General features: G+C 39.1%; 1 pseudogene; it reads right to left on the bottom strand.

Annotated features, from left to right (window-relative positions):
- Positions 1 to 3,160: 3,160 nt before the first annotated feature.
- Positions 3,161 to 3,262, bottom strand: LOC112715850 (small nucleolar RNA R71; annotated as a pseudogene).
- Positions 3,263 to 24,594: the final 21,332 nt, after the last annotated feature.

Genomic DNA, 24,594 nt, shown 5'->3' with positions numbered 1-24,594 from the left:
TGCAGCTACAGTCTCATCAATGATATCACACTAGAAGATGGAATTATCTTCTGGAGGGTGTTTTATAGCTTCATTCAGATTGAAGCTCACTGCTCAGCCATCTATCTCAAAGGAATAAGTTCCTGAGAATGCATCCGGCTTGAACTTTGAGGTCTTCAGGAATGGTCTTCCGAGCAAGATGGATGACGGTCTTCCTGGGTCATTGATGCCAGGGCATCTAGGCCAGTTTCACTGACCTTTTCTTTACTATTTTAGGGTAGTTTCATGCATTTTCTTAGTGAATAAGGCAAGTTTTGGATGAAAATACAATTACACCATGATTCAAGCAACTATTGTGAATTTTACATGATTTTATGAGGATTTTGCAAGGATTGAATCACAAATTGATGATGCATAGTCTCCTGACTTGGGCTAGAGCTTTGATGCACTTTATTTGCTTGATTTCAGGACAAATGAAGCAAGGAAGAACCACGTTAGTAGCCACGTTAATCTAATTAACGTGACCACTAACGTGGAATGAAAATGAGCTTGCAACGTTAATAAGAAAGGTGGTCGATAATAACGCCTGCGAAGCCATCATAAACCCACGTTAATTGCCACGTTAACTATATTAACGTGGTAATTAACATGGAGATAAAAGGAGCTCCAGTGTTAGTGGTAAACGTGAACACCACTAACCCTACAAAGTGGCAATTGGCCACGTTAAGAGTCACGTTAACTTAGTTAACGTGAACTCTAACGTGGAAGGGAGGATAATGCCAACGTTAGTGACACTCACCTTTGTCACTAACGTTGGATCAAGCTAGCATTGCCCACGTTAGTGGTCACGTTAAGACCACTAACGTGAAAGTTAACATGGAGCTAAGATTGATGAGCCAACGTTAGTGACACTCACCTTTGTCACTAACGATGGAGATGGCATTCACTACCACGTTAGTGGCCACGTTAACCTAGTTAACGTGAACTCTAACAGGGGAAGGAGGGGCATTTGGAGCGTTAGTGACAAAGGTAAGTGTCACTAATGCTCTCGAAGTTAGGCATGCCCACGTTAAGAGTCACGTTAGTTGTACTAACGTGAACTCTAACGTAGGGAAAGAGGGGCACAAGGCAACGTCATTGGAAAAGGTGAGGATCATAAGGCAACATTAGTGGTCACATTAGTGCTACTAACGTTGAAGTTAACATGGACTATATGAGGTTAGAACGTTAGTGAAAAAGGTGATTTCCACTAATGTTCTCGAACCCATATTCTCACTTAACGTTAACATCACTAACGCCCATGCCTAACTCACACTTTTCTGCAAGCTGAGCCCACTAAAGATTATAACTGCTTCAACTCAAGATCTAAGGCCCACATCTAAGACTCGAAGAACTCATTAGAAGATCAAGAAGAGTAGTATATATAGGAGTAGTTTTGAACTATAGAGAAGTTGGGCACTTTGGAGAACTACCCTCTGTATATCTACTTTTCTGCATTTTCTAGCTAAGCATGTATTCTTTTCTGCCATTTCCCATTTTCAGAGCTACGAACAACTAAATCCCTTTTCATTGGGTTAGGGAGCTCTGTTGTAATTTGATGGATCAATTATAGTTTTCATTCTTCTTCTTCTTTCTTCTCTTTTGATTAACTAGAAAGCTTTCGATCTTAATTCAATTAGTTAGTTGTCTTGGAAAAGAAACTCTCCATAATTGGATCTCCTTTGAGCCTTGGAAAAGGGATGAGGAGATCATGCTAGAAATGCTTTCTTATGTTGGACCAAATTGGGGTCTGGGCGGATATAGTGACATGTAATCCTCCCAACACTTTGATTTGGAAATACATGTGGTATAATTAGTGACCACACTTCAATTGATGTTGCCAAGGAATTAGAATCCAATCACTTAAGATTGCCAAGGAGATCAATAGATGCTTTGATTGAGGAAGAGATGAAAATAAATTTGATCCGAAGAATACAACATCTCCTGAGCCTAATGAATTCCCCATTTCTGATCTTACCCATTCTCTTTACTTTCTGCCATTTATTTCCATGTTCATCTCCCCTTTTCCCCATTTAAGATTCCACACTTTATTTCTTGCAATTTACTTTCCCACTATTTAATTTTCTGTAACATCAATTACACTCTGTTTAGCTCAACTAGCATATTCTTCTGACTAAAATTGCTTGACCAATCAATCCCTGTGGGATTCGAACTCACTCTATTGTGAGTTTTTACTTGACGACAATTCGGTATACTTGCCGAAGGGAAATTTTTTGAGAGACAAGTTTTCGTGCATCAAGTTTATGGCGCCCTTGTCGGGGATTGATTTTGTATCAACAATGATTAAGTTGGAAGTTCACTAGATTGACCATTTTTCTTTTGTTTGTTTATTTTCTCTAGTCATTTACCTTAAGTTTCTTTAAGTTCTTCCTCATCCCCTCACCCCTTGTTATTCTTTTTTTTCCTTGATTGTTATTTACAATTCTGCTCACTAACCCACTAACTGTTTGATAATTTGCACCACTCACACTAACAATCACTCTAACAAGAATAATCACTTCATTTTATCTCTTGCTGTATGCTTTGTTAGTTGTATGACAGGGAGAAGAGGCAGAGCTTTAACTTCCTTTGATTCAGAACCTGAGAGGACCATCCATAGATCAAGGAGGGAAGCAAGAGGGAAAAAAGTTGTTGGTGCTGAGGAAGAGGAAGAGTACTTTGAAACAAACATGGAGGAGAATTTGGAAAACAACCATGAAGGAGAAGCTCACAACCATGCCAGAGAAGGTCTTGCAAATCATGCTGGGCAAGAGAGGAGAGTTCTAGGCTCTTACATCAATCCAAATCCAGGAAACTGTGGAAGTAGCATCCAAAAGCCCACCATACATGCCAACAACTTTGAATTAAAACCCCAGCTCATCACCCTTGTTCAGAACAACTGCTCGTTTGGAGGAAGTGCCCAAGAAGACCCCAATCAACATCTAACCACCTTCCGAGAATATGTGACACTGTGAAGTCTAATGGAGTCCATCCGGATGTCTATAGGTTGCTTTTGTTCCCTTTTTCACTCAGGGACAAAGCATCTAAGTGGCTTGAATCCTTTCCGAAGGAGAGCTTAACGAATTGGGAAGACGTGGTGAACAAGTTTTTGGTAAGATTCTACCATCCTCAGAGAATTAACAGGCTGAGAGCTGAGGTGCAAACTTTCATGCAAAAAGATGGTGAGACTCTCTATGAGGCATGAGAGAGGTTCAAGGACTTAACAAGAAGATACCCACCGGACATGTTCAATGAATGGGTTTAACTTCACATTTTCTATGAAGGTCTTTCTTATGAGTCAAAGAAGGCTGTAGACCATTCATCATGAGGCTCTCTAAACAAGAAGAAAACCATTGAAGAAGCTATAGATGTCATTGAAACGGTAGCTGAGAATGACTACTTCTATTCTTCGAAAAGAAGCAAAACTCGAGGAGTAATGGAGCTGAACCACATGGATGCATTGCTGGCTCAAAATAAGATGATCACCAAGCAGCTAGCAGATCTCACCAAGAAGGTGGAAGAAAACCAAGTTGCAGCAGTCATCACTTCATCACCAACTCAAGAAGAAGTGAATATAGGAGAAGAAGGTGACTGGGAACAAGCCAATTATGTTGGGAACTCACCCAGACAAATCCATGATCCATACTCCAAAACTTACAATACTGGATGGAGAAATCACCCTAACTTTGGGTGGGAAAATCAGCAAGACCAAGGACAAGACCAGAGACGCCACAACCAGAATCTCAACAATAATGCAACTCAGCAACATACCTTACAGAGATCCTATCAACACCCACCTAACCACCCTTCTCAACCACCTAATCTCAACCCACCATTACTAACCGAAGATAGACTTTCCAAGATTGAGGCTCTACTTGAAGACATATGTAAAGAATTCCAAGACAACAAGGTGTTTAAGGATGAAGTGTGAGCTAATATCAAGAACTAAGGGGAAACCATCAAGAGACTGGAATCCCAAGTAGGGTATTTATCTCAACAGTTTCCCAAACACACTGATGGATTTCCCAGTGAAATAGAAAAGAATCCAAGAGGAAAAACAAGGAAGGTCAGGTGGGAAGAATGCAAGATGATCACCACAAGTGATGAGAGGAGTGTGGAGGAAGTAGACACACAAACAGAACACCTCCAAGACAGTCCAAAGAAAAATCATAAAGAAAGAAACTATGCACCCCAACCTACACTCAGGGAAGAGCTAAAGAAAAGGGAGATCCTGAACCCATATGCACCCTTTCCCCAAAGGTTAAAGGGTGGTGTAGCAGGGAGAATGTATTCAAGGTTCCTTGACATGTTTGCATCTCTTGATGTAAATATACCATTTATTAAGGCTTTCCAGCATATGATGTCCTACATCAAATACATAAAGGAGCTTCTGGCCAAAAAGAGTTCATTGAAAGGTGGACAAACAATAAAGATGAACAGGGAGTGCAGTACCCTCATTCAAACATAACCACCTATAAAGAAGAAGGATCAAGGGAGTTTCCACATTCCCTGTGCTATAGGAGAGACAATGATTGATAAGGGGCTCTGTGACCTAGGAGCAAGCATCAACTTAATGCCTCTGTCCCTCATGAGAAAGCTTCAAATCAATGAGCTAACACCCACAGACGTAATCATCAAACTGGCTGACAAAATTGGCGTCTACGCGTTCGCGTCATTCATGCAGGCTCCAATCCACGCGTTCGCGTCATTTTTGCAGACTCTAATCACGTGTTCTCCATTTCGCGCGGTCGCGTGAGCCATGCGTCCGCGTCGGTGTTCGCTAGTAATCTCCTTAGTTTCTTGTTTTCCTTCCATTTTTGCAAGCTTCCTCTCCATTCTCTAAGCCATTACTGCCCTATGAAGCCTGGAACACTTAACACACGGATCACGACATCGAATGGTATAAAGGAGAATTAAAATATACAATAAACGGATCTCTAGGAAGCAAGTTTTCAACCATAGAACAACTTTGGGAAGGAATTGTAATATCATGCTAATCATATGAATAAGTGGGTGTAAGAATTTGATAAAAACCACTCAATTAAACACAATATAAACCATAAAATAGTGGTTTATCAACCTCCCACACTTAAACATTAGCATGCCCTCATGCTTAGCTTAAGGAGATAAAACAAATGACTAGGGAAAAGCAAGACTCATGCAATGCAACCTATGAATGTGAATGCAACTACATGCTAAGATGTTTCTATCTACTTGGTTAAAAACAAACAAGTTCTCCAAGACAAATACAAACCAAATTCCACTATTTCAAATCGTACAATAAAAAGCAAGTAAACTTATAAGAAGATAGCTCATGAAAGCAGGGAACATAGAATCAAGCACTGAACCCTTACTGGTAGTGTATATCACTCTAACTTTCAAGTGTCTAGGGTCAATCATTCTACTCTTCTCTAATCATGCTTTTTAAACTTTGTTCTTTATCTAACCAATCAACAAATATTTAGTATACCAATGCAAACATCATGAAGTCTTTTCAGGGTTGTAATGGGGCTAAGGTAAAGGTGATGATATATGTATGGCCAAGTGAGCTATAATATGAATCTTTGACTAACCTAAGCTCTTGCCTAACACTCACACATTCTATGTAATTCTAAAAATCACACATAGCTACCCATAATTTCCACTTTTGTATCACATACTCATGTACCAAAATTTTGATATTTCTTTATCACATGTGCATTGATCTTTCTATTAAAGCTTAACATTGGGGTATTTTTGTCCCCTTATTTATTTACTTATTTATTGAATATTTTTGGATTTTTTTTGTTTAGAGAAATAAACATAACTTATCAACGCACATGGATTCCATTATTTAATTATTTGGGTTTTTCATGAGTAGGTTCCCAAATTTCCAATATTCAAATAAATTAGAAACATGATACATTCCCTTATTAACCTATGTTCCTACAGTTTCCCCACACTTAGTTGATGCACAATCTCTATCTTAAGCTAACCAAAGATTCAATTTGGGGTTTTTAATTGTTTTTCTGCTTAAGGCTAGGACGTGGTTATAGAACAGAAGGGGATTAAAAAGCTCAAGGAGGCTAACAAGGGTGACATAAAAGGGTAGGCTTATTTGGGATAAGTGAGTTAATAATCAAATAAGGCCTCAATCATATGCAAGTATGTAAATATACTAAGCAATGGACATATAGACTAGAACAAAATATAGATTGCAATCATAGAGAAGAAAAACACACAAGAATGAAATATTATGGTTAAATAATGTAACCATACAAATAAGCTCAAAATCTCACGGGTTGTGTGTTCTTTGGCTCAAAAAACCATGTTCCAAATACAACTTCCGACAAGTTTAACACAAAAATTTTGATTTTAAATTAGTTAAATTTTTCAAAAATAGGGTCTCAAAAATAAACTTATTATTTTTCTACCATGTAGTACTTAAATGCAAACAATTAACTACACATGCAATCTATTATGCAATGCAACAATGAACTAACAAAGAAAACTAGACATTGGTGTTGGGAAGAAATAACTAACCCATGGAGATTGGTATCGACCTCCCCATACTTAGAGATTTCACCATCCTCAGTGCATGCTGAGATGTGCAGGTGGACGGGCGGTTCCAACTGGCGCTTTTCTCCAGAGATTGTGCAGATGGACTTGTCTGTTGCCCCACATAGAAGTTTTTCCTCTTTTTCTTTCTTCGGTGGCCAGCCTGAAAGAAGAGAAAATGAAGAACAAGAACCCAAAAATAATGATAGAAAACAAATAAAATATGAGTGGGTAATGCCAAATAATAAGGGTCTCAATTACATGGTAGCTACAATATGCAGTGAGAAAATAGTAGAAGCATACGGCATATCAATAGTGCAAGAATTGCAACAATGAGGAAGAGAGTGTGGGTAATGCAAGATAGTATAAGTGCATATCAATGCAAAAGGAATACCAGTATTATATTTGGCATTGACAAATAAATAATATTACCCAATCAGAATAAAACAAGTCATGAAGCACCAGAGTAATGTAAGAAAAGATGTAACAATTGAATAAAAAAATTTAACACCAATGGAAAAATACACAAAATTAAAATGCAATGAATGAAAGTATGCAAATAAATTAAGTAAAATAGAATGGAAGTGAAGAAGGATGAGAAGTTAAAGAGATGACAACGAAGAAAGTAAGAAAGGAGGAAGAAAGAAATAAGAAGGCAGGAGAAAGAATTAGGATTAGGGAAGAAAAGATAGGAATTCTGGCGCTGATCTGGATAAACTGTGCGGCGCAGGTGACGTGGACGCGTGGGTCTTGCGATATTTTCAAGTGACAAGGACATGTCGGTCACGCAGACGCGTGACTTGATTTGTGCTAGCGGCGTGAGAGCAGCCTCGCGTTCGTGCAACTCTCTATCTCAAACGCATATTGCCAAAATTCAGGGTGACGTGTGCGCGTGGGTGACGCGCATCGCGTGGATGGCCTCACTTTTAAAAGTGACGCGGATGCGTGGGGGACGCATTCGCATGATAGGGCTTGTGCTTCTAGCATGGTTCCAGCCCCACTCCATCATAACTCTCTGCCATGCACATCTTTTACGTCAATTTTTAGGGGCACATGTTCGCGTGCGTGACGCGGACGCGTGGGAGGCTTATTTTCCAATTGACGTGGCTGCGTGAGTGACGTGGTCGCGTGGGTATGTTTATACCTGAGTCACGCCTCCAGCCACACTTTTGCGTGACTTTCTGTTCAATTCTTTTTTCTTCAGAACGCACCTATGACGCGGACGCGGTCACGTGCTTCCCCCCTTTTTTTATGCAGGATGTAAAATGCAGTGCTAATGTGGATGTTATGAATAATTCCAGGTTCAATGAAATAAAATAAAACTCAAAAACAAACAAAACTAAATAAAATTATAATTGAAAAAGGAACGATCATACCATGGTGGGTTGTCTCCCACCTAGCACTTTTAGTTAAAGTCCTTAGGTTGGACATTTAGTGAGCTCCTTGTCATGGTGGCTTGTTCTTGAACTCATCCTGAAACTGCCACCAATGCTTGGACTTCCAATAAGCTCTGTTTATTCCATGTAAATTTTCCAAGCCTTGATGGAGTTCTTCACAAGTTTTGACCTCCCAAAGTTGATCTTCTTGTTTGCCGGTATCCCAAATCTTGATTTTACACCCGTCTTCAAGTTGATCATCATGGTTTCATCCGGGTGGCAAGCACTTTGAATTCTTTATGGAGTACCAAACTCTTCTTTTAGATCTAACCAAATTATCACCAGTTGAGTCCTTACATCTGACTCTTGAAATATCAACCTTGATGAGCCTTGATTTGCAACTCCAACTACTAAACAGTCTCCTCTTACGCTTTATGCCACAAAGCTTCCTGAGTTGGCCGTCCGTTTCAAGAATACCGTACTCAAGTGATATAGGAAGATGAACAGAGATAAGTTTTACCCACTCAAGTGAAGGAGTAGACGACAACCTAGGTGGAGAAGTTTCCAACGTTCTTGACAAAGCGTACTCAACTTCTGTCTGCCTTTTTCTAAGGATTTCCGCTTCCACATCATTCTCAAACTCAATCAGAGAAGAGTCTTCATATTCAAGAAGTACAATTGCGGATGTAGTTTTATTACTGGGAGGACTTGATGCATGATTCTCATTACCAAGGGAACTTACTTCTTGATCTATCCTATCCAAGTCTTCATAAGGAATATGCCATGGAGGTTGTGCACTGGCGTTCTTGACATCAATTTCAATCTTATTGGAGGGGTGCTCCACAATTCTAGATTCCCATAGAGGTTCAGCATCTCCTAAATCTTCAACCACTTCTTCCTCTGCAACTATTATGGCTTCCTCTACTTGTTCCAATACAAAGCCATGTTCCTCATTGTCCACCAGAGTTTCTAGTGTCTCCTTCATGCTACGCCTTTCTTTTGATTCTCCACATGAAGCCATGGGAGTACTTTGAGTGTTCAAATGTTGGGAAGCTAATCAGTTTACTACCTTGGTCAAGGCAGTCAAAAATTCTAGTACTCCCCATTTCATCTCTCTTTGCCCTTGAAAAAGAACACCAATAGTGTCATGCATCGAAGGTTGAGGTAGATGTAAGGGCTCATTATTTGGGAGGAAACGTTCATGATAAGAGGGTGGTTCATCATAAGAATGTGGTGGTTCATCACTCTCCATTTTTTCCACTTGTTGCACTACACACTTCAATTCCTTGTTCTCAAGTTGAGATTCTTTAGCCATGAAAGCTTCGGGCGCTATTCGATTTACCGCTCGTCCAACTGACGCAGGGTTGCTTAAAATTGATCCATTGTTTCGTTGAGACAATCCCTTGACTATTGTTCTGCTTGGATATCATAAGTAGGATCATAAGGCTCTTGGATTGATGGATATGGATGTGGTGTATATGGAGGTGGTGGTCCTTGGGAGTAACTGGGTTGGAATTGGGATGGGTCTATGTATGGCTCATATGGCTCATAGGGTGATTGATATGGTAGATAAGGGTTAGAATCATGTGATGGTGTTTAGTAGTAGGGGGCTTGTGAGTATGGTGGTTCAAAGGTGTGTTGGGGAGGTGATTCATAAGGATATGGTGGGGCTTGTTGGTAATTACAAGGGGGTCCACCATATTCATCGTCTTGGTACGCTCCTTGGAATGGCTCTTGACCATAGTAATTTGGTGGAAGTTGGTTGTCACGAAGAGTTCCACCATAACTATTGTCTTGGCATGCATTGTAGAATGGTCGTTGTCCATGGTATCTTGGAAGGTGTTGTTGCCGAAAGGGTTGATCAAATCCTCGTGGCTCTGTCCATCTCTGATTGTTTTGACCTTGATGCATATTCCTGTTATAGCTTCCATTCCTTTCAACAATATTAGAACCAAACTCAAAGCGACGGGGGTGAGAACTTATAGTAGCTAAAAAAAACAAAAATAAAAACAAATAAACAAGTAAAAGAAAATATTTACAATAACCAATAATAAGGCATACGTTTGCAATGCCCTGGCAACGGCGCCATTTTGACGATCGGATTTTCTATCGTAAAGAAATTTAAAAATATAATTGCGTTGTAAGTATAGTTTCTAAACCAACAGAGAATCCGTTCGTACAAAATTTTGTTTGTCACTTAAGCAAACCCAATAAAAATAAATAACCGAAGTATTCAAACCTCGGGTCGTCTTCTCAAGGAATTGTAGGGAGGTGTGTTTTATTATTGGTTATGGAAAAAGTATCTTTTTTGGGGTTTTTAAATAGGTTGAACAAGAAAAGTAAATTGCAAGAAATTAAATTAATAACTAATAAAGCTCTTGGCAAGGTATGAGAACTGGAAGTCCTATCATAGTTATCCTTATCAATTGTGATGAGAATTGGCTTTTGCTCGCACTTGGTCAACTTCTAACTATGAAGGTATGTTAAGTGGATAAAACAATTTGATTCCTCAAGTCCTAGTCAATTCCTAAGAAAAGACTAGTGTTAGGAGAATCCAAATCAATCAGCAAAGAATTCTAATTTTCAATCATCAGCTGAGTTTGATAACTCAAGAGTCTCTAATTACTCAACCAAAGCTAAGAGTGTAAAAAGCTAAATAAAAATCATATATCTGAAATGCCTCAATTTGAATTAATAAAGATATCAAATGTAACATGGAAAACTTCATAAATTAAATTGGGAAAATAAATAAAAGGAACATTGAACCTGGAAATTGAGAAGTAGAAATCCTAATCCTAAAAGAAATCCTAAATCCTAAAACCTAAGAGAGAGGAGAGAACCTCTCTCTCGAAAAACTACATCTAAAAAACCTAAAATTATGAATTATGAGCCTATGCTAATTATTCCCTAAGTCTCTGCATGTTCATTGGCTTTATTCTGTGTTTCTAGGCCGAAAACTGGGTCAAAACGCGGCCCAAAATCGCTCCCAACGTGTTTTGTTAATTTTGCAGATCACACATGTCACGCGTACACATGATCCACGCGTGCGCGTCATTCAGCATTTTTTCTTGCCACGCGTACGCGTCGTCCATGCGTTCGTGTCATTCGTGCAAACTCCAATCCACGCGTTAGCGTCAGGCACGCGAACGCGTCACTGCGATTTTCTCCATTTCGCGCGGTCGCGTGAGCCATACGTGTGCGTCGGTGTTCGCTGGTCATGTCCTTAGTTTCTTGTGTTCCTTCCGTTTTTGCAAGCTTTCTCTCCATTCTCTAAGCCATTCCTGCCCTATGAAGACTGAAACACTTAACACACGGATCACAGCATCGAATGGTATAAAGGAGAATTAAAATATACAATAAAAGGATCTCTAGGAAGCAAGTTTTCAACCATAGAACAACTTTGGGAAGGAATTGTAATATCATGCTAATCATATGAATAAGTGGGCAAGAATTTGATAAAAATCACTCAATTAAACACAATATAAACCATAAAATAGTGGTTTATCAAAACAGTTACCTCAACCTTTTTGAAGATTTCTACCATTTTTGGGTCAAGTTCCATCTGCTTTCTAGGCTTCCGTGCAAGGTGTGGAAATGGGATAGGGATGGTGTCTCTGGGAGCTTGAGCTTCCTTTGGTGTGTCATTCTCTGGTTGAGTTGCTTCTTCTTCAACAATGTCTTGTACTTTATCTTCCTCTGCAATATCCTCCACTTCAACCATGTTCTTCAACAATGTCTTGTACTTTATCTTGTACCAACTTGTCAATCATGTGGTGGGGGCATGCGTCTAGGAGATTATTGAAATGCTCCCAATACTCGTAAAGAGTCTCAAATTCGCCTTGAATAATCATTGAAATTTCTTTTCTCAGTCTATCAGTAACTTTAGCTGGAAAGTATTTTTCCAAGAATTCTCTCCTAAGCGTGTCCCAGTTAGTGACAACTGCTTCAGGTTGAGTGTAGTACCACTCCCTCGCCTTTCCCTCAAGAGAAAACGGGAAGGCTGCTAGTAGAATAGAAGTCTCAGTTGCACCATTGCACCTGATAGTAGAATAGGTTGTCTGAAAATCTCTGAGGTGCTTGAGAGGCTCTTGAGCAGATAAGCCATGAAACTTCGGCAGTAGATTGATTAGTGCAGTCTTCAGTTTAATATCTGCACCCAGATTTAAATGACGTGCTTGGAAAGGTGGCAGTGTAAAGTCCGGAGCTCCTGCTTCCTGGACAGTAATCCTCCTGGGGGCTACCATGTTCTCTGTGCTCAAATCAACCAAATTAGTAGAAAGGGAGCTAGTTTCTTCCTTAAATGACGTTTCAAATTCGTCCTCAGACAAGACTAATCGATGCCGAGCTTGCCTTATACGTGAAATAGTTCTTTCAATTTTAGGATCAAATACGGGTAAGCTCGGATCAGGTAGTGAACGCGTCATTCAATGAAAGAAACATACAGCTCATGGTAGTAAAATAGAAGAAAGTAAAATGCAAAGAAATAAATTCCAACCAATAAATTAGCACACTATTGCAACTCCCCGGCAACGGCGCCAAAAATAATAGTTTTTGAACCAACAAATAAAAATTCGTTGCAAGTATAGTTTCTGAACCAACAAGAATCCTTTCGTACTAAAGATTGTTTGTCACAAGTAACAAACCTCTAATAAATAATAACTGAAGTATTTAAACCTTGGGTTGTCTCTCAAGGAATTGCAGGGAGGTGTGCTTATAATTGGTTATGGAAATGTATCTTTTTGGGGTTTTTTAAGATAAGAAGCAAGAATAGTAAATGGTAATGAAAATCAAATGACTGTAAAAGCTCTTGGCAAGGTATGAGAACTGGAAATCCTATCGTAGTTATCCTTATCAATTGTTATGAGAATTGTTCATTGCTCCCACTTAGTTAACCATCAACGAATGAAGGAAAGTCAAGTGCACTAATCAATTTGATTCCTCAAGTCCTAGTCAACTCCTAAGGAAAGACTAGCTTTAGTGGAATCCAAATCAATTAGCAACTTTCAATTACCAATCAACAAAGGAGTTTGATAACTCAACTATTACCAATTACTCAACCACGTCAAGAACATAGAATCTTACTCTAACATCCTTCCAAGCATTTTGTCAAACACTTGGGAGGCATAACACAAAATAATAGAAGAGCAATAGGAGATAATAACATCCAAATAATCAATTTCAAATACCAGCAACATAGATTAAAAGAGAGCAATCTAGAATATGAAATACCTCAAGTTATATTAAATAGAAAATCCAATCACAAAAGGAATGTATAGATCAAAGTATTAGAATCAATAAGAGTAGAAGAGAATTAAGTCAAAGAACATTAAACTTGGAATTTGAGAAGAGATAATCCTAAATCCTAAAGAATTCCTAAATCCTAAAAACCTAAGAGAGAGGAGAGAGCCTCTCTCTCTAAAGCTACATCTCAAATCTAAAATTATGTGTATTGAGAAGTTGTGTGTTGAATGGATTGGTTCCCCCACTCTGTAGCCTCTAATCTGTATTTTTTTGGGCCGAAAACTAGGTCAAAAGCAGCCTAGAAATCACCCCCAGCGATTTCTGTAGTGACAGTACATCATGCATGTCGCGCGTACGCGCTAGGTGCGCGTGCGCGTCGATGGACTTTTGGCCAATGTGCGCGTGCACGTGCTTTGCACGTGCGCGTCCTTAAGCACTAGATCAACTATGACAAATTATATATCCATGTGAAGCCCTAGATGTTAGCTTTCCAACACAACTGAAGCCACCTAATTTGGACCTCTGTAGCTCAAGTTATGATCGATTGAGTGTGAAGAGATTAAGGCTGACAGCTTTACAGTTCCTTCAATTTCTTGTATTCCTTCCACTTTTGCATGCTTCCTTTCCATCCTCTAAGCCATTACTGCCCTGTAATCTCTAAAAACACTTAACACCCATATCAAGGCATCGAATGGTAATAAGAGAGTATTAAACATAGCTAAATTAAGACCAAAGAAACATGTTTTCAGTCATAGCACAAAATCAGGAAGCAAAATGTAAAACATGCGAATTCAATGAATAAGAGTGAGATTAGTGGATAAAATCCACTCAATTAAGCACAATATGTACTATGAAATAGTGGTGCATCAAGCATATTGGGCCGTCAAGGAATGCAATCCAAGCTTAAGAGGGGCCAGAATTGAGAGAAAGCTATAATTGTCAGAATTGGAATGTTTGAGATTAGAAGCCTATGAGAGCTCTAGACTTTACAAGGAAAGGATGAAAGCCATGCCTGACAAGAACATAAGAAGAAAGGAATTTAGAGCTAGCGAACTAGTCTTTCTCTATAATTCAAGACTTAGATTGTTGCCCGAAAAACTAAGGTCAAGATGGGAAGGACCTTATCGAGTAGAGTAAGCGGAACCGTACGGAGTCTATCATTTGCGCCATCCTTCAAGCTCCGACATCATCAAGGTCAATGGGCACCGCCAAAAGTTGTATCATGGTGAACAAATGAACCACAACAAGGAACTTGAGATATTCTTTTTGGAAGATGCACCCCATGATAGAGAGAATTGAGCAAGTGATCGTCGAACTTAAGGACGTTAAACAAAAGTGCTAGGTGGGAGACACCCCACCATGGTGAGATATACCTTTTTATCTCTCTTGTATATAATTCTTCAACTCTTTATTGATTTGTGGTTACTTAGCTATAGAATTGTTTGGATGGAATTTGATTTTGGTTGCTTTAAATTAGTTGTTCATGGAAATTTGCATTGATTTTGAGTAGGTGGATTGATTGTGTGGTAGAAAACACCCCATTTTTTAGGTATTGCATTAAGTTTTGGGTGTTTTTGTATAATGCATAACTAATATCTAAACATATAAGTTTAAAATACCACCTAAGAAAAATGTAATAGAAAATGGTAATAAAAAGAAAAACTCAACTAATTGATTATAAGATTAAGGCTACAAATATTTGTCTTATGTGCGATATGAGTGTCATTAATATTTCTAAAAATCAAATTTTGCACAAAAATAAAAGTATTTGATTCACTAACAATATAAAACTTTCACACAAAAGTAAATAGTGAATAAAAATTAGTGCATAAGCAACCAATACCCCTTTGGCTTGCTTGCCCACTGAATTTATGATAGAAATGCTTCTCTTCATGACCATTCAAAAAAGGGGGGGATCCACGCGTGCGCGTGCTAGACGCGTCCACGTTGATGGTATTCGCCAATCTGGATCCACGATTCCAGAGAGTTATGCGAGCATTAGGCCACTGCTAAGCCCCGCGCCTAAACCCTCCATGCGTGCGCGCACCTAGCGCGTACGCGTACCTGACTCTACCTACGCAATCCACGCGTGCGCGCACCAGGCGCGCACACTTCGATGGTGCTGCCTGCATCCTCAATACACTTTTCCCGAGAGTTAGGCAAACTTCGGGCCAATATCATGCCTAGCGCCTAACCTTTCTCACGCGTGCGTGCACCTGGCGTGAACGTGTCCTTCCGCTACTTCGTGAATTGACGCGTCGATCACCTCACTCGCAATCTCGGTACAACTCCCCCGAGAGTTGCGCAACCACTGCGCCAACCTTATGCTAGTAGAACACCTTCAACCTTTCTCATATGATCCCCTCTTTCAAATTTGACTTAATGCTTTCCCCGTAGTGTTCTTTCTCACTAACTTGTTTAGTTCCATGTGCATTGAGCTTGTTACTCTTGATGTCTCATGTTCACATGCTCAACCCTTATGACTTACTCCTTGTTAGAGATGTCTGAGTATATGCCTCTCATGCCTCTCATTTGCATGCTTATATCACTCTTGCATCCCATGCTAGTGTCTAGCCATTGTGCCCATTATTGTTTTAGTTACATGTTGCAGCTGTCATGAACCTAAGACACTCATTCTTTTATGGCCCCCCTCTTCACTTGCATGGCCACCATTTATGTGTGCTTCTTTGGGTTTAATGTCTCTTTCTTTCCAACTTTTATAGGATAGTCATCAAGAAGGATAAAAGAAAGGCACCAAAGAGAACGACCCCTACGAAGGCACCTCACGGGTCCATCAACAGAGCTAAGCCCCTCCTCAAGAAATCACGAAGCATCACTAACATTGATGCATCAGAGAAGGACAACCCTCTGAGGGACCCAACCAAGTTCCCCAATCAGTACTGTGAGCTCGTATATCCCATGATGATTGAAAGGAACTATCATGTGCAGCCTCTTCTTGCACCTCCAGCTCATGTCGTTCCGTTCGTGATACCCCACATCGAGTGGCGGCAGTAGGGGTTCCTCATGAGAAAGCCATAGGAGGCCAACTTGTCTTGGGTAGTGGAGTTTTACATTAACTTCCACCTTCCCTCCCTTCAGTCGGTGTATATGCGCCGAAAGCAAGTACCGGTGTCCGAGGAGACTATTCGGTAAGTGCTTAACGTCCCACTGGTACCGAAGGATATGGATGGTTATCAACAACTCTTGCGCCAGCGTGATGACTTTGAGTTTGTCTTCGATTGGAATGCCATTATCCAGGTCATTGCCTCCTTGGATGCAATTTGGATCTGAGGGAGTATGAGACCCCAGCCCAAGGGTATTGATGCACGATATCTCACTGTGGAAGCTCAGGCATGGGCTCAAATCTTAGCCCGTTATGTGCTTCCTAGCACACACAGGTCATCTATCACCGCTGAGCTAGCCTTATTGATTTGGTGCATTCTCACCGAAAAGTTGGTTAATATCCCATCTCTCATCCGTCAAGCCATGGGGCGCATCCATGCCAAGGGCAACTTATGCTTTCCCGCTTTGGTGACCGAGTTAGTTGCGGCAACCGGTATCTCACGTGAGACTAAGGACTGAAGGGCCATGGTCCCGGTTGATGGAAATTTTGTTCCAACAGGAAAATATGTCAAGCCCCCGGCGGACACCGGTAACCTCGACCTAACCATCCCCGCAGGAATCTCCACTGATTCATCCGCACCACCAAGATTAAACCACCTACGCATTGAGGATCTCCACAAGAAGTTAAATCGTTATGAACGGCGAAACCAACGCCGATATGCTTATGTGAAGAAGCTTTTAAGTGTTGTCACTCCACCTATGGAGGAACCGGATGTCTTCACATCTACCACGACCTCAACTGAAGACACCAATGATGAAAAAGATGATGGCCATTCCGGAGCCAATCACCCATTCCGACCGATCTCCATAGGTAACACCTGAATAAACTTTGACTCTCTTTTGCTAATTAGGATAGTTTGCATGATTAGGTTTTTTTTTTTTTTTTTGACATCATTTGCATGATAGTTACTTCTTGTTAGGTCTACTTGGTTAGCGAAATGATCTATTTTCCTAGGAACTAGAATTTTTGGGCAACCTACCATTTTGAGAAATTTTGATGCTGAAACTTACTTGAAGAATGTAATTTGGAACATGGATTTTGAGTTGAGGACACAAGCAAGCGAGTTTTGAGCCTAATTGTGTGGCTACATCCTATAGCCACGTATTCTCCTTCTTGTGTGCAATTGTTCTCTGTCTATGATTGTGATCCTTGATTTGCCTAATTCTATATGTCCAATTATTCCTTGTATTCATGCATTTGTATGATTGAGGCCATTACTTCATTAGCCCACTTACCCAAATGGCCTACCCTTTACCTTCCATTGTCAACCAATTTTGAGCCTACGCTTAACCCAATTGATTCTTTATTTTAGCACATTACAAGCCTAAAGCGAAAAACAATAAATGCCCCTTGTTTGGATCTTTGATTAGGTTAGGCTAGTGAGAATGTTTATTATTCAAGTTTGGAGAGGATTGGGATCATTGGTTGAGATAAAAGGATGTTTTGTATTTCTATATTTGGGAATTGGGTGCATACTCATGTATTGAGCAAGTGTCTAGACCTCATGCATTGATGTTCTTGTATATAGGTTGAAAGAAAGAAAAATGAGAAAAAAAAAGAAAAAAAGTATAATAAATGAGAAAAAGAAAAAGAAAAGAAAAGAAAAGAAAAATAATAGAAAAAAAAGAGAAGAACGAAAAAGAAAAGTGATAAAAAGGGGACAAAATTCCCCAAAGTGAAGCTCAACAAGAATCAATACATAAGTGTTGCAAAGTAAAAAGAAATTGCATGAGTGTGTGAAAAAGTGAAGAATGGGTAGTTAGGTTAGCACTTAATTGTATAGGTTGTCATAAGTTAGGTGGGAAAGTTTAAGCCCATCAAATATTTAAATTTCAAGCTCACTTGACCATATATGACCATACCTTGACCCTAGCCCCATTACATCCTTCGAGAAAGACCTCATGATATTTGTATGCATGCATTGAATGATTGTTGATTGTTAGATGAGGAACAAATTTTGGAAAGCATGAAGTAGAGGAGAATTGAGTGATTAACCCTATACACCGAGCGAATAGAGTGCATACACTTTCGGTGAGGGTTCAAAGCTCAACTTCTTGTTCCCGGATCTCACGAGCGTTCTTCATGCAAGTCACACACACTCCAATTGGTTACTTGAATTGATAGAGTTCATATAGCACCTTAGCACGTTTGCCCTATGTACTCATGGATGTTATTGGGAGATTGATTTGCTTATAACCAAGAAGATAATAGCACTCATCTTAGTTGCATTCGTATAAGTAGATTGCATTTCATGAATCTCATTCTCTTGTAACCCTTTGGTCTTTACTTTCCTTTAGCATGAGGACATGCTATAGTTTAAGTGTGTGGAGGTTGATAAACCCCATTTTTAGGGTTTATCTTGCATGTTTTTTTGGGGATTTATTAATGATCTTCCACACTTATTCACATAAAAATGTATGATTTTGTGTTCCTTTCCCAACTTTGCTTTAGAGATGGAAACATGCTTCTTTTACACTAATTTAGACACATTTTAACCCCCTCTATTACCACTCGATGCCGTGATCCGTTTGTTAAGTGATTTCAGAACTTACAGGACAAGGATGGCCTAGAAGGAGGGAAGGAAGCATGCATAAAGGGAAGAAGCATGAAAAAAATGGAGCTTTGGAGTTTGAGCCGCGGCGCATACGCGAAGAAGCCAAATGCCTCAGCCGGCGTGTTTACACGGCTAAGCCAAATCCTCAGGGATGCGCATGCACGCTTGACGCCTGCGCATGGATTGCGATGCTCCAGGGACGCGTACGCGTACTATACGCGTACGCGCCGATGCTGATAAACAAAGTTTTTATGTCGATATAGAATTCAATAATGAGTACAATCATGAGTATAGTCTACTCGACACTCAAACCTTGCATCAAACAATTCTACAATTTACAATCGAGAGTATCAATCTCCCGAGTCGTCTTCCCTTGGAATTGCTAGAGAATACATGTTATTGATTAGGAGGCTTTTATTGTAATGGTTAAAGGTCGATGCACTAATTCAAATTAACAAAGGTTAGGTGACAAGTAATCAATATTAAAAGACTTGGCCTAGGGTTAGCACTAGAAATTCTATCACTATAGTTTCCTTCAATGATGATGACAATTAAGTCTTGCTCCACTTAGTCAACCTCCAAGTATAGAGGAGAGTCAAGTGAAAGTGACTAGCTTGAACCACAAGTCCTAGCTTCACCCTAAGAGAATCTAGCTTTAGTGCATTCCAAGCTAATTAGCAATCCTTAATTCTTAATCAACAATAGACATCCACTATTCAATTTTTCATAATGGTCCAAACCCTAAGCCAAGTGAGAAACTTTTACTCCATAACTAGTGTTGGCATTTTATCAAACATATGATGGGCATTCATAAGAGGCATTAAGAAATTAGGATGAAGAATTGAAATGAAGAGACCTAAATCACACAATTATCTAGAATTGAACAATTACAAGTAATGGATATGAAAGTACCTCAATTCACTAGTTCCAAATCCAAGTAACAAAGGCAAAAGGTAGATCCAAAGTGAGAGGATCAAAGAACACAAATTGAGAATATGAGAAGAGTAGATCTACTAATTGCATAAAAATAAAAGTGTATTATAATGGATCTCACCAAGAGAAATCAAAGGAGAATTGTAGTGGAGAATGTGGAGAATGAAACCCTAGAGAGAGGTTGGAGTCTCTCTCTCTACCCCTAAAATGTAATCAACTCTAAGAAAATATCTAAGAACATGCAAAATGAGCTAAAAGTCCCTTAACCCTTCAATCCTTTGCCTCTTTAAGCTTTTCCCACCAATGCACTTCCCCAAAATAGGGTCTCTAACTGTCTCCACGCTCTGGTCATGTGCTCTCTTAAAAAAATCATGTGTTACCACCGGCGCGTACGCGCAGCACGCGCACGCGCCCCTGGGAAACTGCAATCCATGCGTAGGCGCAATCTGTGCGGACGCATCCATGAGGCTCATGACTTAGCCGCTACACGCACCGGCTCGTAGCTTGGCTCCTAGCTTTGGCTTTAATGGCATAGAATTGTGCGGACGCGCCATGTGCGTGCACGCGTCGGTGCCGAAGTTTCCAAAGCTTAATTTCCTATGCTCCTTTCCTTTGTACATGCTTCCATTCTCTTCTCCAAGTCATCCTTGCCCTATAAACTCTGAAACCACTTAACACACAGGTCACAGCATCGAATGGCATGGATGAGGATTAGAAATATATCTAATTTAGTGCAAAAGAAGCATGTTTTCATCCATGAGGCAAAATTGGGAATGGAACACAAAGTCATATATTTTCATATGAAAAGTGTGTAGAATCATTGATAAAACCCTTGAAATCAATACTGGATAAACCCTAAAAATGGGGTATATCAGATGCCGCACGTGGTTTTTAAAAAGAAAATGTGACCAGCGATTTGGGAGCAATTACAAGCCCTGGCTGGTGCAAATTTCGGGCGGGAAGAGCTAAAAAGACCCAAGGAATAGAGGATTAGGATTCATTCACTCATTTTTACATTTTCTAGATATTTTCTCCTAGTTAGTTACACTTTGGAAGAGAGATAAACTCTAACCTCTCTCTAGAACTCTACAATCTCCATCTCAATTTCTCTTAGAATTCTTGGAGAGATCCATGGCTAATTCATTGTTCTTTTGATTCAAAGTTGTAGATCTACTCTTTTCTTCTCAATTAATGCTCGTTTGATTCATTTATTCTAGATCTTAAATTTGTGACTTTGCTATTTGGATTTTGATCAATGAAGTGATGAGTTTCTTTCAATTGTTTGGTTGTTGATGCTTGTCTTGAGTTAAATAGTTTGATTTTGAATCCTTTTTCTTAATTTGCTAATGTTTCTTACTATTGCTCACCAATTGTTTGAGGAAATGCCAACCCTAATTATGGAGTAGATTCCTCTTACTTGGCTTAGGGGTTGAGTTGTTGGAGATTCTTGAATAGTCAACATCAATTGTTAATCTTCAATTGAGAATTGCTAATTGACTTGTGTATCACTCAATCTAGACTCTCTTGAGGTTAGGATAGGACTTGTGATTCAAGTTAATTATCTTCACTAAATCTTCCTCCAAGCTTAGGAGTTGACTGAGTGAAGCAATGATTAATTATTGGTACAATTGATGGAAGCTATAGTTATGAAACTTCCAATGCTCACCTTTAGCCAAGGCTTCTACCATAATTGATTGTTGTTCATTTTGTTAGCTCGAATTCTTACACCAACTCTCAAAACCACAAAAAACTTCCTAATCAATGATGTACATTCTAAGGCAATTCATAGGGAAGACGACTCGGGACTCATACTCTCGGTTATAGATTGTAGAATTGTTTGATGTGAAATTTGTGTGTCAGTTAGACTATACTCACGATTAGATTTATTGATGCCTTCTATATCGACATAACAAAGTTCTAACATCAATTCACAACGGTGGGTTGATGATAAAAGGGCAAGAAATTTAAATGACAATAAAGTAAATCAACCAACTAAGGATAACAAATACTAAAAAGGGGCATTCATGGCAAGGATTGAGAATAAAGATTTTCTATTCTAGTCATTTATCATAACATAATAATTATCAAGAGCTAATCTTATTTGTTATCTCTAACATTGAGAGAAAGTCAAATAAGCCTAGTTAATCCTAATCCATAAGTAATGTTAATGGAAACAAGATCAATTAACAAACTCTAGATCACCAATCTAAATTGGGTATTAATGACTCAAGATTGCCAAATTTTTCTTTCCAAGCCATGAATGCTGAAAAACTACTCTAAAACTAACCTAAGCATTTTATCAAACAGTTGGTGTGCATAAAAAGAAAAGCATATTAAATTGCAATATTAATAAAATCTAAACTTCCAAATGTAAGAAACTAACAACGATAACTCAAACAAGCATCAATAAACATGAAAACATCAATTTGTATTAAATGAAATTAAGAGTAACAAAGGTTCATGAAACTCAAAGTGGCATAAAAGAGAAATTAACAAGAAAAGCTAAGAGAATTAAAATGTAAGAACAAGAAATTGCAAGGAGAACTAATTGAAAACAAGAATCAAAACCTAAATCTAAGAGACAATTAAACTAAGAACCCTAATTTTTAGAGAGAAGAGGGATCTTCTCTCCCTAGAACTAACCTCAGTCATGTTTCCTACATCCTTCTTGATTTTGCCCTCTAATAGCTTCAGAAATGAGTGGGATTTGAGCTTAATGCAGCTCAAAAATTGCCAGTTATGTTTTTTTTTAATAAAGTCACGTGCTGCTTGCCATGCGTACGCATGGGTCACGTGTACGCGTCGCAATGAATTTATCAAATCTTCATTTCTTCATGAATTCTCCATCTTAAGTGCTTTTTCTTCACCTTTTTTATCCAATCCTTGCCTCTTAAACCAGAAATCACTGACATATCAAGACATCGAGTGGAATCAAAATGGATTAAATTTAACTAATTAAAAGCCTAAAAAGCATGTTTTCAACCATAAAGCACAGTTAGGAGAAATTCACAAAACCATGCTATTTCATTGAATGAATAAGGGAAAAGTTGATAAAATTCACTAAATTCAACACAAGATAAACCACAAAAATGGGGTCTATCAGGAACTAAACAAAATAGGTTCAACAACAGGCAGTTCCAACCCTTTCAGCAGCAGATGGAGACTTCAAAACATAGCTTCTCTAACTTAGCTACAATAGTCTCTGACCTTTCCAAGACCACTCAAAGCTTTATGCAAGAGGCTTGGTTCTCAATTTAGAACTTGGAAGTATAAGTGGGTCAGTTGAGCAACAGGATACTTAAAAGACCTCCCAACACTCTTCCAAGAAACACAGAGGTAAATCCAAGAGAAGAGTGCAAGGCCCTCACCATGCTTCTGAGGGTTTGAAAGAGAAAAAAGCTCAAAAGGAGACTGGCAATGCATTAGTACTGATAAACCACTATTTTATAGTATATTTTAGATTGAATGGAGTGGATTTTGCCAATTATTCTCCGACGTATTCATGTAAATTGCATGTTTTTAAGTTTCCTTCCTAATCTTGTGCTATGATTGAAAACATGCTTCTTAGGCCTTAAAATCACTAATTTTTAATCCTCTCTTATTACCATTCAATGCTGTGATATGTGTGTTAAGTGTTTTTAGAGTTTATAGGGTAGGAATGGCATAGAGGATGGAAAAGAAGCATGCGAAAGTGGAAGAAACACAAGAAGTTAAAGTTTTGAGACGCTGGTGTCCACGCGTGCACATGGATGACGCGTACGCGTGACCAAGTACTAACCAAATGACCCGTACGCGTAACGAACGTCACGTGCCTCAGTAAAGCGAATTTGCTGGGGGCAATTTCTGGGCTATTTTTAACCCAGTTTCAGGCCCAAAAATGAAGACAAGAGGCTGTAGAGGGCACTTAGAAGGCATCAATCATTAACTTTTCATTCATTCACACACTTTAGGTTTTAGATATAGGTTTCTAGAGAGAGAGGCTTTCTCCTCTCTCTAGGTTTTAGGGTTTTCAATCTTATTTCTTCTTAGCTTCAAAATTTTATCTGACTTTAATTTAGTTTTCTCCTACCTTTTATTGTTCTAGCATCTTAGTTTATCTTCTCTTATTGATTTCTTTATTTTCCCAATTTAGTTTATGAACTCTTCTTGTTAGATTCAATTTTCTTTTAATGCAATTTGAGGTATTTCATGTTTATTGCTTCTTTCTTTATTTGTTGGTTATTGATTCCTTGCATGTGTTAATCTTAGATTTTACTATTTCTTGATACTTTTCTATGCTTTTATTTTGTGCCTTACAAGTGTTTGATAAAATGCTTGGTTGTATTTTAAAATAGATTTTTATGTTCTTGACTTTGATTGATTAATTACTGTTCTGAGGGTTACCTGAAACAGGGAGGTCGATCTTGGACGAGATCTTCTGGTCTGGTCAAGGTTGCCGCGTCCGACTTATTGGAACAGGAGGTGGTGCTTGTCCTTGATCGCCGGGGGTTGGTGGTACGTGCAAGAGACTCTGATGCTTAAGTCAGTACGGGCTATAAGCTGGTTTTTTGTAGAATTGGAGTATGCGTTATACCTGGGTGCTATAGTGTATTTATAGTGGTGTTTGACGATCTCCCTTTGACATAAGTTTATTATCTTATCTTATCTTTTATGGATGAGATCATATCTTTGGCCAATCGCCCTCTAGTAGGTAGTGTTTCCTTTACTTTGGGCCTCCTTGGGCCTCTGTGGCAATTGTCTGAGCTCTTTGTGAAGAGGTCGATGGTGGGCTAGCCTTTCATGAGGTCGGTCCCTTTTAGCCAACCCGACCC

This window comes from Arachis hypogaea, chromosome 1, assembly GCF_003086295.3.
Source record: "Arachis hypogaea cultivar Tifrunner chromosome 1, arahy.Tifrunner.gnm2.J5K5, whole genome shotgun sequence".
Classification (NCBI taxonomy): Eukaryota; Viridiplantae; Streptophyta; class Magnoliopsida; order Fabales; family Fabaceae; genus Arachis; species Arachis hypogaea.
The sequence above is the reverse complement of the archived record's forward strand: the minus strand, read 5'-3'. Positions and strand labels throughout refer to the sequence as shown.